The 15513-nt window shown below is 43.4% G+C and overlaps 1 long non-coding RNA gene across 1 annotated transcript; it reads left to right on the top strand.

The window, feature by feature from the left end:
- Positions 8071-14780, top strand: LOC110398579. The gene is made up of 3 exons (XR_002438479.1): positions 8071-9164; positions 10795-10932; positions 13510-14780. It is a non-coding gene; the product is annotated as an uncharacterized LOC110398579 (long non-coding RNA).

Raw genomic sequence — 15513 nt, 5'->3', positions numbered from 1 at the left:
CTTGATTAACCATTATCTTCTCATACAACCTTACCTGGGTTATCACTGAAGTGTTTTGTCGTAGTGTTCTTTTCAAATCTTTCACCGTGTGACAAAGCAAAACATGTCTTGTTTGTTCTGCAGCTGTTATCTGATCTTTTTATTTTACAAAGAGACAGCGTATGATTCTCTGTCAGTTGGGTGGGGAATGAAAAGGGTGTCTAGACAAGCTTGCCACAAATCTGTTTTTAGATGATTCCATTATCAAAAGAATGAGAGGGAGATGAATGTAAGCGAACGTGTGAGATAGCAACCCTCACTTTTGGCACAGCGGTGATTATCACTTAGCTGGGGGATTAGGCACTGGCTGTTCCACTTGGGAATATTGCTCTGCCATGCTCGGTCTGGCTGTCTTCCTGCAGGACTAACCAGTGCCTTCTGAAAGCAGGTGCTGCAGGCAATTTCTGCTTGCGAGCTGTGGGAACTTTCCTAGCTTTGTGTGATGATTCAGTACGTGTGTTCGCTTTGTCATTTTTCGCTCCAGGGTTTTGGTTTTCTCTCTCCTGGGCAGATTGTGCTTTCAAGAGAAACCAGTAGGAAACGTGTTTCGGGAGAAGAACCGCTAATGAGCTGTAAGCTTGGTACTGAAACTACACCTGAAAAGATGCTCCTGGGTCATAACCTTGGCTTCTTGTTACAGAAGTGCAGAAGTAGCTACCATATAATGTTGATGATAAATCTATCAAGTTCTGTTTTAAAGCCATCTTCCTTGTCCTTATTCCTCTTGTTAGAGATCATTTTAAAACAGGATGAAAGGGGGAGAGAGCCTTCAAAGACTGAAATTAAATATCTATCATAAACTTAATTTATGACGAAGAATTCACTAACCTTGTTCTCAACCAATTCTTCTTTTTTCCCCTTCTTTGTTTGGCCTTTCAGTGTATTATGAGGGACCAATTGTATCTCATCCTGGGCTTCACTGCTTAAAAATAGCCAGTCCCAAGGTTTTGGCTTTCTATAGGAAGAACAGAGGTGTAGGCAGTGCTAAACTGACCCCTTTGAGGCTGAGGTGAAACAACTTTTCCTCATGCTGTAGCACAGACTTGAAGTTTACAACGGAGCAGTTGTTGCCTCCAAGGTGGAGAAGGAAGGCTTGGCTTATTGAAGTGTTTCCATCAAAGTGCTGTCCCTCCTTGGTGTCTGTCTCGTTCTCCTGCCCTACAGCTTGCATGCAACCTTGTACACGTGGTACTTCCATTCTGAGCCAATGCAAAATGGTTTTCATGAGCTGTAATGCAGTGGCGTGGCATAACTCTTCTCCATAACTCAGCTTGCACCTTTTCCTCCTTCACCCGGCTATGGCTGGGGCACAGCACGTGTGCTGTGGGACCCGCAGGCGGCCCCAGATCCCAACAAGGGCTTGGGCAGCATGGATGGGTAGATGGCTTCACGAGCCCTTACGCCAGCTCCGGTTCCTGGATGTTTGTGTGCGACTGGCTTCTCTCAGCACATATTGCGTGTCTCCACAACAGTTTGCAAAATCTGTGCAAGCATATGGTTTTTCTTAATGCCTGTTGTAAGGATGAGGAGCGCTGCTTGCCAGCGTTTGAGGTGCAGGAGTTGTGTGTGCCTGCGTTGCACTCATAAAAAGCTTGGGCTGTGATAATGGTACCTGGACGCTATCAGAGAACACAATTACAGGATAAGGGGCGTAATCTCTTCCCTTCTGCCACCTTGCAGTGCTTCTTATCAGAGCTCAGATGGCATTAAGATGAGTAAGATCTGACCTGGCAGCACGCGTGGTGAGAATCTGCAATGTTAGGAGTCTGCCATTCCCAAAAATGTGCATTGCCTGAAGATTTGGTTGGTCCGAAAACTCCGGTTTAAAATTTGTCTTTGTTTAGACGTTGCCACTGGTATTCTTGCAGAATTTTTCACTCAATTGAAGGTGGATTTTTCAGCCAATAATGGAAGGTGGGCATGAAGGGCGGCTGGAGTGTTGGTGTGGGGAGCACCAGAGGCTGTGACACTTGTCCCTCAGCCTCAATGCTCAGAAAGTGACTGCTCTGCAAACACTGCGCTTTCTTTTTTTTTTTTTTTTACCCTAGAGACAGAAGTATTCCTGCTTACTAAGTGTATTCAAAAAAGGGAATGGAATGGGAGCGCTAAGCAATGCGTTACTGGTGTGACACGGTGAGCAAAATAGGTTATCAATTTCTAATGCACTTTCAGCAGTGCTGTGCTAAAGCTGTGCAAATTTGCTTTCTGTGCCAGCCAAAGGCATTGTTGTACTAAGTGGGTGCAGTGGTTGGAGAAAATAGTTTGTAGTAGTTCACTAAACGAAGTTTAAAACACTATATCTAAATTAGGCGTTTGCCTTTGACATCTTATTATTTCATAATTGTAACTACGAGGCTTTCCAGAGTGGGTAATTGCTTTTTTTTCCCAAAGCTGCATTAGTCTTCAAGGACGAGTGATGGTGATATAGAGGCCTGAGTGCCTGAAGTTTTAAAATAAAGAGAATCAAGCACGAGCTACGAGTGTAGTTCACTTAGAAACTCCCCTTCAGCCCCAGGTCCCTCATCTCAGAGCTGGTGGAAAATGCTGCGGAGCAAGGGGTAGAACCCTTAAGAAAATTCAGGACGGTTTCATGGTAAGTGAACTTTCTAATTAAAATGTTAATTGGGAGGATTTCGCATCGCTTATCGAGGAAAATGCGGCAACCATTTCTCACCGCTGTTTGCAGAGCCGTGTGGTATTCATAATTCTGTGTGCTTTTCTGCATCTGCTTGAGGAGAGCGACAAACAGCAGCTCCTGCAGTGGGAGATCAGAAATTCCTGTCGAGGACGTAATGCGGTGGGGATGTGTCATCTTCTCAAAGGTGGTGATGGGCCAAAGTTGGATCTGTAGATGCAGGTGGAACTTCCCAAAAGCTCTGCTGGTCCTAGCGTGACGATCGATCTTCTCTTCCCTTGTGAGATGCAGAGAGTTAGGCAAGCCACCCAAGTGCTCTCGGAAGCCAAAAAATCAGGTCTAAAAATGCGGTAGCACAACGTGTGAGCCGGAGTTCTCGCTCGGAGCTGTTTAACGTGCTTTTATTCATGGGAAGTTTTAGGAAATTCCAACAGAAGAAACCTCCTGGGAGAAAGTTCTGAAGCTTCTCAGAGGGTTTTGGTTGCCATGAGTGGAGGAAAACATCCCGTCCAGTCTATAAGAACGGGACTAAGGGAAATTAGATTGCAGCTGAGCTTTACTTGCATTTTTGACATGTCTAATATGAAAAAAACATTAAGTAGCAAAGACTTGAGCAAGATGATGTTCTCTATAGTAGAAGCATCTCCATGAGAGCTGAGCTATTGTTTCTAAAGAGAAAATAAATGTTGTCCACATTACCAAGGCATTAAAGGTAAGTGTGTTTTCTCATGGCAGCATAAGGAAAGCCCTTTCTGTTGTATGAACTACACACAGCAGCAACTGCTGATGATGCCAAAGTGAGGGAGGTTCAATCTGTTGACCTCTTACAGTCTAGAGCTGTTTTTCATGAGCATGCAATAATGCTTCTGTAATTCTCTGCCAATATATGGAAACAACTTGCATTAGCAAAGTAATGCAGAAGGCAAATACAGCTGAGGTGCCAAAAAAAAAAAAAAAAAAAAAAACCCAAAACACCTGTTGTGATCATGTCTTTGCTAGACACAAATTAAACTGCAAGGCTGACACACCGGAGTAATTAGAGATCAAAATTGCTGTTTGTCCAGTTCTCATTTACTGAGGTGTCGGGGCGACGTGGGACCTTGCACAGTGCTTCAGGCACAAGAGCGCAGCAGGACGCGCTGTCCTCGTGCCCTCCTTGTACGAGAGGAAACCAGCAGCCCCCGTGCACCTGAGCTGATGCGAGTTCTGTTCACCCAACTCCTGGGATGCTCAGGGAGCAGCCACCGCTTCTTCCTCTGCATGTTTTATATATATGCGTTATTAAATGTAAGTGCAATATGTATCTTGCGGTTTTAAAATGCGAGAAGGACCGGGTGCAAACCTTGCTGGCTCTCCAGTCAGTTCCGCAATGATTTCAGCACAACCCTCATTTTTTATTTCTACAGATCTGCCTCTCAGCACAGCGCTTGGATTTAGGGCAGGCCTGGTGGCCTCTGGGTCTGGTGCTGAGGGGCATTCCCCTGCCTTCGGCCACGCTGTCACTCGTTATTCATTTCCAGGCTTTTCTGCCCCTGTGGCCCTGGAGCTGGTTAAAATGGATGGGAGCTCATTTGCTGGAGGTGCTCCTACACAGCACCATTTGTTTTCATAGCAGCAGTCATTCGGATTCCCTTTGGGTGCTCAGTCTGCAAGCTCCAATTTCTGTTCTCCAGGCTATTAGTCACTGGCCTTTGAGCGTAACTTTAGGAACAACTGGAAAAGTTCTTCATCAAAAATGCCTAAAATAAATGGATTTTACCAGGGGAATGGTCCAGCTGCAAGCTGCTGTCATTTCTGCTCATCTTGACAGAGGCTGTCGCTCTGATTCAAGTACCTAGAATTAAAGCCTTGGCAGCTTTGTGGGTTCTCCAGTTTTTAAAAGCTGAATTTTAAACCCGTGCCACTTCAGTGCCTCGCAGGTGGAACTTGTGGCCGCTGCTCTACTTGCAGAAAATTGTGCAGAGGAGAGCAGAGTGGTAGAAATGAATGAAAAGCTTGCTCCTGGCATTCGCTTTCTTGGCCTCAGAAAGTTAACCGGTGTTTAATGTTAGCCTCTTCTGGCAAGATGAAGTCACAACTGAGATGGGGTCAGGAAAAACAAGGATGTAGGGCCACGCTTGTCAAGTCCATACAGCTCTCTTACATGAGCTCGTGTCTTGGATTCTCCTGTTTCTGCTGCATGGGTGGTGTCTGGTCTGTTCCTTAGACCAGTTGCTTTGCCTCTGCTCTTGCTGCAGTTTGGACATCTTAGAGTAGGCCGGTAGGTAACGAGGATGGACACGCTTCCAACTGTGGTCGCACATTCAGTGAGTTCTCACCCTCTGTGTGACCTCAACCAACGTGCTTCATTTCTGCGTGCCTCAGTTCCCTGTTCATTATTTAAGGAGTAGACACAATGGGGACCCTCATCTCTGCTACGTTACTGTAATAATAATAAAATTCCCCAAGCATAAAGGAAAGCTTTGCAAGCTGATGAGTCTGTTGCAATTTTAGAGTGCTGCATAGCCTTCAGAATGAGAAACATTTAAATGTGAGCAGAGGCACATTGCTTACGGTATGGGAGAATTCAAAAAACTAAATGGCACCTTCTAAATATTTCAGAATTCAGATAAAAATAAGTGGATGTCTTTCTGCTAAAGAGCTCTGATAATTTTCTGCATGGATTATGTTGCCAGAGGACATCACAGGAGCAAATACCGGAGGAGAACGGTCATAGTTTCAGAAAGTGGTGATGTGAAAGGTGAAAATCTTTGCTATCTCGTTAAAATGTCTATGCATGGTTCTCTGAGAGCATGAACAATGTCTTGAACTGAAATTTTCTAACATTTCCCTATTTCTTTGGTATCTTTTTTATTCTAAGAGTACAGTTGGAGCTTTCAACCTTTATGAAAAATTATTCCTAGGTGGTCTCTATTTCAGACTTATTCTAAAAATATAGCGTAATTGATTGTATTGTAATACTGCAAGTTGTCAGTTCAGAGTGAGGTCCTGGTACGCTTCATTCTGTGCAGGGATACAAGACAAATGAGGGGTGAAAGAGCTCGGAGTTCAAAACAGCATGACTCACAGAGTCAGAAAGAAGAGAGTTTTGCCAAGGATCACTGATACAATGTATGTAGAAACCAGGTTTCCTTTGCCCCAGCCTTTTGTCCTAACTATTGAATTATGTCACTTCTTTATAGACCAACTTGCCTCTCTAAGGGGAAAGAGTCCTATTGTTTGACTTTGGCAAAAAAGGCTGCCAAGATGGAATGTCACAGAAAACCATGTGAAAGTATTATAATCTGTAGTATATACATAAAAAAGAAATCCCTCTGTAAGGTGCTGGCGGCAAGGAACGGACTCATTGCTAAGTTCAGGCTGTAGCCCAGTCATACCCTCCATCTCTTCATCATCCTTGATTGGCGTTACCTGTTGATGACAAGGTGCAAATAGCAGAGTATGGCAAATCGGCTGTGTTAGAATGACGTATCCAATCTGCTGGTTCGGAGCCTATTTGTAGGGGCTGGCAGTGATTCCGCTGTGCTTATTCATTTAAAAAGCATTACGCTTTGTAATTGAGCCATTTTGACAAAAGAGGTATGGGATGAAAAAAGGAAAAAGTGAGAGTGTCAGAAGGGCCAGAAGGAAATGATTTCAAGCACCCTTGTAGGTTAGACTGGCTGTAAATATGAAGACATTTAGCACGTACTGTCTTTGTGGTAAATCATGTGCTTAGAATATGCCAAGTTGTTTACATAAGTTTTAACTTAAAAAGTCTCAGGTACTGTGTCTGTTGGAAATAAAAGGGAAATAGTGGCGAACATCTTGTGGACTTATTGCCCTTATACCTTCTTGATGCTGTTGTGACTTAACAACCACTATTTTTCTCTTCCCTACAGAGCGAGGTTTCTAAGCGTCCCGACCATCTGCATTCCAGAAGATGACATTCTGAGGGTCTCATGCTGAAAGAGAAGAAGATGATTTTCTCAAATTTCAGTGGATCTAGGCCAAATTGCTCATGTAGAGTGACTGCAACCACCAGTGTGAGGGGGACCTTAGGAGGCGTCCCATGGTGATTGTCTTGGAGCAGAGCAGGTGAAGCATCTCCAGTGGCTTCAGTCAGGGAGGTGGCCTGTAGTCAGGATGCAGAGTGGGTAGATGCAAAATGAGAAAATACAGGTATGGTTCTGGTAACCTCTGTTCAAAAAGATTGCCTTCAGTGGAGATGGAACCAGGGAAGTGTATTTTAAAAGTTCGAGGGAATTGGTTCAACTCTGGGGGAGGAGAGATAAAAGTTAGTTTGGCTTGTTCAAATTGTTATCCATGTTGGAAGAGGGGTTATGAATTCTTGCTTAAATATTTGTGATGAAGAACAAACAACTTGCCTTAGCTAAAATATGATGCGATTGCATGATCAAATTATTGTGGCTACTTGACATAAGACACTAAAATTGGGGCTTCCTTGCTATTTGAGGAAGAATTTCTGTCTTCCTCCAAATGCCTTGTAAAGAGAAAGAATCCAAATGGCTTTAAGGTGGAATTTGGCAAGTTCTTGGGAGACACATAACTGAGCAGGAGAGTTTGTGGAGACAGGAAATGAGATGAGGTTAATAAATATTGGAGGCTTATCTACACATGAGGGAAGAAGGTTAAAGGTTGTTGGGTGAGTGCTTTCCACAGAATGCGTGCACTGCACTCATCACATGTTTTTGCTGAACACTGGCTGGGGCCAGGAATTGATTTATGCCCTTACCTGAATGCTGTCATTGGCTTTTATTTATTTTTGGTGTCTCTGTATGTGATGGGATATCTGGGCTTTTTCTCACTTGGAATTTGGCTGCAGCCAGAGATAGTGCTGGTGCTCCTATCGGCATAAATGGGTAAGCATCTGGATGATGTGAACTCATTGTGTATGAATGTTTGTGTAGATGGCGTATCATGGGGATAGTACAATGGCAATTGCCCTCATCTTTCTGTAGAGGACTTTAAATTTGTAAATTTCTAGGAAGGGTGTGATGGTCATCTCGAGTGTGTGATGGTGTATTGAGTAGATGCACTGAAGCTCCATACTTGCCTACAGTGAAGTGAGCTTCTTCAGACCATAAAACTCTTGAAATAAAAAAATGTTACTTAAGACGGCTTAAAACTGCCTGTAAATGTGAATCAAATTTTGTATTGGCAAAATAACAGTATAGGGAAGGGGAGGAACATGTTAAAAATTGTAGATTCATAGTGTGGTTTGGGTTGGAAAGGGGCCTTAAAGAGATGCGTGATAAAAATCAAGAATATTTACCTTAACACTCGCAAAGTCAAGTTTTATCATTGGAATGACTGACATGTTATAAAAGTAACTCTTAAGCTCCACTTCTTGAAAAGTTTTTTTTTTCAAAAAAAACCAAAACATTTCTAGTAAAAGAAAACTCATGATTCATTTCCAAGGATTGTTTTATACATCACGATGAGAAAAATGATTTGGTTTCCTTTTGATTTCTGGTTTAAGCTATCCATCCACAACATCACTTATCCTGTCTCTACTCTTAATGTCCCGCTAGCAAAGCACTGAGTGTGGGTTGCTCAGCACCTTATAAAAGCAGGGTATGCTTACATTTCATGAAGCAGAGGTCCTTATTCTTAGGAGTGAATTAAATTGTTCTTCAAATGTATCACTTATTGTCTAAACTATCATGATGTCAGTGTAAAATGCAGGAACAGATCATTTCTGTTAGCATTTTTTTATTGCTGAGTTTTAGTTGTGATTTTTCTGCATAAGTATTATGAAGCTGAATTTCACTTCTCTGTTTCTCATATTTTTATTAGACACAGAAAGGAAAGACAACTTGCTACTGTAGACAGGAATCTGTCATGACAACACAGGGTTATATTCCTAACTCCGTTCTCCACTGCTTTTGGTTAGTGAAAGACAGTGGAGGAAATTGAGGTAAAATGCACTCTGGATAATTCCTCAGGAGATTACTAATAAGATACAGCAGCTTCCAGCCAAGTTCACCAGATCAGGGTGCGCCCAGGAACCACACATCGTTACCAACTGACAGCTATTCAATAGATCATCTGAAATAAGCTTGTGGTCTCAGGTGTCCAAACTCAGGAAAAAAAAATAAAACACCTCATTAGAATTGGAATTAATTTACACCTTTTGCCATTTCAGCAGTGACCAGCCTGCAGAGAAGGCAATACCACTGCATTCCCCACGGAACTGAAAAGTGTTGAAATTACCTTTTTTTTTTAAGCTAAGTGGAATGCATGAAAATCACCCTTGCCCTCACAGTTGGAGATTTCAGCAAGTTGTTGGGTGTGTGCACTTCATCCTCGGGATGGAACTCATCCCTGAATGTCAGCAAAGTCGCCAGAGGTATCAGCTCTGTCTGAAGTTCTCACTGCACCATCCTGATCCATTGGCTCAGCCTTGTGTTATTGATGGTGAGATCAGGGCTGGGCAGCATCTCAATACCTTTGGGTCAACTTGAGGGCGCTCTCTGTTTTTTTGCAGGTAAGGCTGACAGGATTTGCGTGTTTGATTTCATTGTCGATAATTAAAATATCTGGATGAGTTACTTTAAAAGTGATAGAAATCAAGCTTTTGGGGGATCTTTAAGAGTTGTTGGCATGGATGCGACTGAATAAAGCTGGTTTTGCTCCTTGATAAATACAGTTTTAGATTAGTGAGCAACAGGACACTCACTGTAGTTGTTTTCTTGCCATTTTAGAAGTCTGTAGAGTGAAATGGGTCAATGGAAAGAGACAGCAGAGAGGAGACCACAGAGCAAATGCCTTTGACAATCAGAGACACCACAACCAGTTGGTAGTGATAATAACCACTTGAAACCATGGAAGTTTCAACCTCCACATATGCAGTAACTGTATAACTTCCAGTAATCCATTTTGTTGGGGACAGCAGTGGTTCTTCTACCGCTGTTCCTCTTGCAAGCAAAAAGATTTGGTTCTGCAGCCTGAATGCTAGCAAGAGATGGTGTGGGTTGGCCTGGAGTGCCTGCACAGGGACAGTGCCACGTACAACCTTAGATATAGAGCTTACAATGGATACGAAGCCGTTGTAACTTGTGGAGATATTAACATTGGGACGCTCATTGACAGTTTCATAATGCTCTATATTTTGGCAACAATTCTGTGATAGCTTTTAATTTTTCAGTATAAAATGCAGAAAAGGTCATTGGTTAATGAGAAGGCAAACTGCTTGTTGCATATTTGTGGTTTGGGTTTGTTTTCTTTTGTAAGCCCAGAGTTCTTCGGTAAGTCTAAGCTGGGGGAAGCAACAATTGCATTCATTTATATTTTAAGCTAATAAACAGAAAGTTTTAGAAAAATATTTGGGTGAAAGGACAGTACTGGCACAAGAACATACATAAATTGGTCCTGAAAGATTTAAGTATGCAATTATCATTAGGGCAGCTAGTTTCAGGGCAGCTGTCCAATGGGAACTGTAAAAAGAAATTATAAACGATCAAGCAGCAAGAAAATATCCAAACTGCATTAAAGTTGGATTATTAAATTTCCAAAAAGACTTAATATGTCGCTCACAGCACCAGAGGTTTGGACCCGCTGGCTGAGGTTTGTTCTGTTGCTGTACCTATGCAAGACCTGAATGGAATGCAAAGGTGGGCACGAGATATGTCACTGTGTCATAAGACGATGGAAATTACAGGAGAAAAGACCTCTCATGTCACTCAGTCCATTTCCTTGACAGCACGGAATATGAATTCAGCTCAGTTAGAGCCGTTTCTAATATTCAGGATAAATTACCCTCATCCTAGCTGCAAACCATTACTCACATTTATAATCATTGTACTGCACTAAGCAGTTTTTTCTATTTATGTTGGCTGCCGTCAATGACTCTCGCACTGTCTCCCCCCTTATTTGTCACACTCCCAGGCTGTGTACGTTGAGGTCTTTCAGTCTCTCCTCATAAGCAAACCCCTTCTGTCTCGTTAAGGAGAACAGCCATAGCAGTGGTACTAAAACATACGGACCTGCCAGTTGGGGATGGTTAATAGGGCTGGACCTCTGTGCTGCCAATGGGGAAACCACCTTCAGCTGATTGGAAATGTCAAGGTTGACAGAGTCTTTTTTTCCCCCCCCTCAATTTGATCCCTCTTTGGCAGGTACAAGTTATTTCCTTCTCTGCTGCTCCAGTTTCCCTGTTTGAAACATCAGCTCGTTCTCCTGAAGGTGAAGGCTGCAGCATTTTTTTTTCCTCTTGAGCCATCAGCTGATCTTTCCACCCACGTCACCTTATTGAAGTGAGTAGTTATGAGCGCCAAACTACATGCAGATTGAACCAAACCCCCTGAAAAAGAGCAGTACCAGGGTGATGTGTCAGTGTGGGATCTGTGGTGTGGGTATGCTGGTGCTGGGCCCTACCAGCACTCTGATATTGTGTCCTTTGGGATGGAGAGGACAGCTGCTGGAGCTGCACCAAATAAGCACTAGCCATGCTGAGGAGATCCATTGTCAAAAGCAGGTTCACCTTGGTTGTCATTGATTTTACTTGGAGCATTGCCCAAGCCCTGAGATATAGCAGGATAGGTCCCAAAAAGTTGGTAGATCTCGGATATCAAACTGGTGTACAGCCCGCCGCCTACATCTGATTGTAGACGAAGAGGTTGCATACAAATCCTGAGCCACTGAATGAGGGAGGATTTTATTCTTATTTGCTGCTCTGCCTCCAACACAATCACTATGTAATTCCAGCTGTAAAATTATCTTTGAGAACAGAGTTTCTTTGGACTCCATTTTGTTACATCCTTCAGACGGGTGTTCTCAGGGAATTTCCTTCTCTTAAACCAAATATAAAGGACCATATGAACATGGTTATCAGTCAAAAGGAAATGACTGGAGGAAGGACTTAGTGTTATTTGGTCATCTATGGTGGGAAGCTCTTGATGTTGAAGGGACTAAAGGCTCCAAAGCATATGGCATTAAGCAATCATGGAATAGATTAAGAAAATGCAGAATGCAGAAATTTTCAACTGAGAAATATTGTAATATCTGGAAATGTGGAAGGAAAAAATTAGAGGATAGCTTTTTTTTCTTTTTAAGAATGAGAAAACTTGATGTGAATTTTAAGAATCTTCATGTATTTCATTAGGCCAAGTTTGCAGCTGCTGAAAACTGCTAAACTCTTATTTTTCTAACAGTTGGAATTTACTGTGCGAGAATGGTTTTTCTTCTTTCTTACATACAACTTTGCGGGCAGATTCCCATGCCATGAAACCCACGCTCCCCTGGAGCTACGTGAGTTTATACCTGTGAGGAACCTGCTCCGTGGAGAAGGTTTTGCTGAGTATCCAGACATTTCTGCAAAACGATTTTGAAGAGTGAAGTTGTTGCTGAACAGTTGAAAATCGGATGCTCTGCTTTTTAAAGCAAATCTGACGTTGTGGAGCTTATAGACAAGAGGGAGATCAACTTTGTGCATGGGCAGATAGTGATAGGATAAGGGGGAATGGCTTTAAATGAAAAGAGAGGAGATTTAGGTTGGATGTTAGGCGGGAATTTTTCACTCAGAGGGCAATGAGGCCCTGGCACTGCTGCCAAGAGCTGTGGGTGCCCCATCCCTGGAGGTGCCCAAGGCCATGGATGGGCCCTGGGCAGCCTGAGCTGGTGGGAGCAGCCAGCCCATGGCAGAGGGTTAGGGCTGGGGAGTCTTTAAGGTTTCTTCCACCCCAGCCATGCTGTGTTTCTATGACGTTTCAGGACTCCACGAATGCTCCCTGCGGTGGGACTGTGGATGGTTGTGCTGTGTGTACCCAACCCTGATCTCTGGCTGCTTGTGTCCTTCCTGCTCTGCGCTGTGACCCCGCTTCCTGAGTTTTCAGGAATGCCACAGGGGACAGTCCCCGCCTGCCCTGCAGGATTGGCAGTTTCCCGTTGTCAGGAGCACTTACAGCCATATGCTCAATAAACGCCCTTCACAACGCACCAAGTAAATGATGGCTTAGAAATTAGCTATTCATTTATGTGCACAGCAGACCATGATATCTCCATCTCAGCTGTTGGTCTTCTGCATCAGCCCCACGGGGGATATTTATCATATCGCTTCCTAACCTGTTTTATTGGCTGCAGAGCTCGTATTTAATACTCCCAGATCTTTGGAGACCCTTGCAAAACAGAGGCCTGCCAACGCGGTTTCGAGTCGTTTAAACTTTTCTCTGATAGCTCCAATTGCTTTCTGCACGCGAGCGATTTGTGGCTGTTCCAATTCTGCTTCCTCTCATTTGCCTGATTGCAAAAGCAGCGTCTCGGTGCAGATGCATCAAGTGAAGAAAGGCATGAACTGTGGAAAGAAAAGAAGCACGATTCATTAGCTGAGGCATTGCACTGTAGTGAGACCAGGAGCAGGGCCGATTGCAAGCTGTGCCCTTTATCTGCTGCGTGACCTTGGATGCATTGCCTGTTTGCTGCTGATGCACCCTCTGAACACACCGTGCATGAGCCAGTCTGACAAATGCTGTCTGAAGAGCAGGGGACTGGGAGGATGGACTGGGATCTTTGAGCTGATTCTCTTGCAGTTGTGTGAAGGAATGTGAGAACCACGAAACGTAACGTGCTGGAGTAGGAACAGGGTATCACTGGAGCATGTTGTGCATTCATAGCATGAATAATAGTGCAACAGTGCTCTGGCTGTTGATATAAAACAAATAATAACTGAAAATAGTCGTTGACAACTCATTATGAAATGAACCCACGTGTATTTAGTGGTAAATGAGGAAAATAATAAGCAAAGCAGACCTTCTGCAGAGTGAGCTATTCGTCTCTGAATCCCATTCTCAAGCAGAAACTGGAAATAATTGGTGATCTCTCTATTATGTTCGCAGGTGTTGGGGATCTGGGGGCATTCAGCATCAGCTGTGCATCCCGAAGATTGCTGGCTTCTTCCCAAAGAGCTGAAATCTCATTCTTCTCTCTGCTTTAATGAAGCTTGCGGATGCCCCTTTCTCTCATTTGGTAATCAGCTGAAGTTCCTGGAAAAGGAGTGGGAGATGAGTGGAAGGGTCAGAGGCAGCAGAAAGCTGTGAACTGGGCAACTCGGTGCTGAAATAGGTGAAGGTAAAGGGTGAACCAACCTTTCCGCATTTCCCTGACAAAAAGCTTGAAAGTGCAACCTTAAAAGAGGTTTCCGAAAGCTCAGAGGGATGGGGAGAAACACTGGAAAGGAAATCTCATAGTGATGGAGCCTCACTGTGGCATTTTGATGCTCTCTGGAGGGAAATACGGGCATTTTGCTTCTCCCACCTTTGAGCTGAAGTGGCACACTAGCTGAAGTCCTTCACTCTTTCCTGTTTGAAAGGGCTTCATTTCTGATAAAGGTTCGGTGTTACAAAGAGATACCAAATCTTCATGTGTCTTGTGCTTCAGCAAAGCACCGATAACAGCAATAAACGCCCTAACGTGAGATGTTCTGGGGTTATCTCTGAGGAAGGCTGCTCTTCATGAGGCTGCCAATTGCAAATGAACTTAGTTATAAAATTCCTCTTTATTGCCACCTTTCCATATCCCTGAGGTTAATTCTGAAATATGCATGAAATGTAATTAGTGCAGATCCATTTCTGCCAGCACGTTTTACACAAGTGGCTCCCAGTGGCAGATCTGGATGTATTCATAATAAAATGATTCAGTTAAATGTAATACCACTTGGTATGCAGCATGAGTGTTGTTTGTCTTCACAGCACTTTAATGATGCACTGCAGTCTTTGGTATCGAGGCACTACCTGCATCTCAATGAAGAGCTGTGGTTGCTGTACAGGGGAACGCCTATGATAACGTTTTCTTGAGCTCAGCCCAAACAGCATCCTTTATCTATTGCTTGAGATGCAAACTGTAGAGCATATTGTGTCCTGGTAGGGGCTATCATGACTTCGGTCATCACTTCATTTGCTGCAAGTGGATGTTTATAGTGGGGCGTCAGTGTGACAATCTGATTAAAAAAGGAAAATAGAAAGGAAGGAGAAAAAATCAGGGCATCCAGTGATCTAATGCTCATGCTGGGTTAAAGAAACCAGTGTTTCTTAAACATCTCACTTACAGCTTGAAGAGTATTTTAAACTCGTTCTGAGAAGTTACTTGTCTGTTTCACAGAATCACAGAATTGCAGGGGTTGGAAGGGATCTGCTAAAGCAGGTTCCCTACAGCAGGTCGCACAGGCAGGCGTCCAGATGGGTCTTGAATATCTCCATAGAAGGAGACTTCACAACCTCCCTGGGCAGCCTGTTCCAGTGCTCTGTCACTCTCACTGTAAAGAAATTTTAAGCCATGGCTCCTTGTCCTATCGCTGTGAACCACCGAGAAGAGCGTGGCCTCATCCATTTGCCTCTCATTTCCCTTTAGATATTTATTCACATTATTCGGATCCCCCCTCAGTCTTCTTTTCCCCAGGCTCCTCATCCTTTCCAGATATGAGAGGTGCTCCAGGCCCTTTATCATCTTTGTGGTAATTGATGAGTGGGTCACCAATGTAGTGTCTTCCTAGAAGCCTGTATGATTAGCAGTCATCCCATTACAAATTTTTTTGGATGTCACTTGTTGCTAAAGCTCTTTTTAGCACTGGCATCCTGCCTGGTATGACTTGTGTTTTGCCTGTTTGAGTCCTCTTCCATTTGTAACTGACCAAGAGTTCTTCCCCTACCACCCTGCTGCTATAAAAGATTGGTATCCATTCACTGGGACATGGCAGAATTTCCCTGGACAATGGACCAATTCCTGTATGCTTTCTGTTTAAGAGTTCAAAAGAAATTAGGATTTGGAATACTAAGTATAAAATTAATTTTATTAGTAGCAAAACATTGCTTAGACTGACATTGTTTTCAATGTACATATGTTTT

The sequence above is a fragment of the Numida meleagris genome, chromosome 4 (assembly GCF_002078875.1).
Source record: "Numida meleagris isolate 19003 breed g44 Domestic line chromosome 4, NumMel1.0, whole genome shotgun sequence".
NCBI lineage: Eukaryota > Metazoa > Chordata > Aves > Galliformes > Numididae > Numida > Numida meleagris.
The sequence above is the reverse complement of the archived record's forward strand: the minus strand, read 5'-3'. Positions and strand labels throughout refer to the sequence as shown.